The 890-nt window shown below is 35.3% G+C and overlaps 1 protein-coding gene across 8 annotated transcripts in view; it reads right to left on the reverse strand.

The window, feature by feature from the left end:
* The window catches only part of ZEB2 (zinc finger E-box binding homeobox 2), a 135,183-nt gene that overhangs the window by 70,210 nt on the left and 64,083 nt on the right, over window positions 1-890 (reverse strand). The gene's annotated exons all lie outside the window — the stretch shown is intronic.

Raw genomic sequence — 890 nt, forward strand, 5'->3', positions numbered from 1 at the left:
AACCTCTGCACTTGGATTGCTAACAACAAGCAGCCTGCTCTATCAAAAGAGAATATCATACAACCAGGAACCGCTTTTGATTCGTTCTGTGCCAATAACCTGAGAAAAGTTTATGGACATGCCTTGCTGCCTGGACCTCAATTTCCACCAACCTGCACACTGTTTTGAATTTATAGCGCTGCAGCTCCATAGTAATATAGGTAAAATTTACAGGCTATCTGCTACTTCATTGAAAGAAAATTAAGAGTTGATTTTATAACCGCACGACTGATATTTGCCTTCTGATACTTTGAGGAAGCATACGGTTTGGAAGCTTCAATTAAAATGCCAAAAGAGAAAAAACAAATTGATTAACTCTCAAAATACAATTTATATTTTTTAGAAATGCTTCCCGGGAGGGAATTAACTTTATACTCTTCTATGTAAACACTATTTGTGCAGCATAAATTTAATAAAAATGATATATCATCTCTCTGTTAGGTTTATGATTTGCATAGCAATAGTGAATATGGAATTTTGGTTAAAATGTTTCTCTCCTCTCTCTCCCTCCCCTACATCCCTCCTACGATAGTACTTACAGGATCTTTGAAAATAGGTAAGTTTAATATCTTGCCTAATCCCAAGAAGCCATTATTACTATTTAGAGTATATCTCCAGGTAAGTTATTGACCCCCAAGAAGTTACAGCTTTGATTTAGAATCACATAATCTTAAAAAAAAATATGACAACATATTTTGCAAGCACTACTTAACCAAATACTCTTCTTTAACTCTGACCAGATTTATGATGAATACCTATATTGCAACTCTTATAAGAACTCAGAGATTCAGCATTTAAGAAGCCTGCCTCGAAGACTGAGACTGAATCCGTCCCAAGTTTGTTCCATTGTC

This window comes from Sapajus apella, unplaced genomic scaffold (assembly GCF_009761245.1).
Source record: "Sapajus apella isolate SASKATOON/1434 unplaced genomic scaffold, GSC_monkey_1.0 scaffold18, whole genome shotgun sequence".
Taxonomy (NCBI): Eukaryota; Metazoa; Chordata; class Mammalia; order Primates; family Cebidae; genus Sapajus; species Sapajus apella.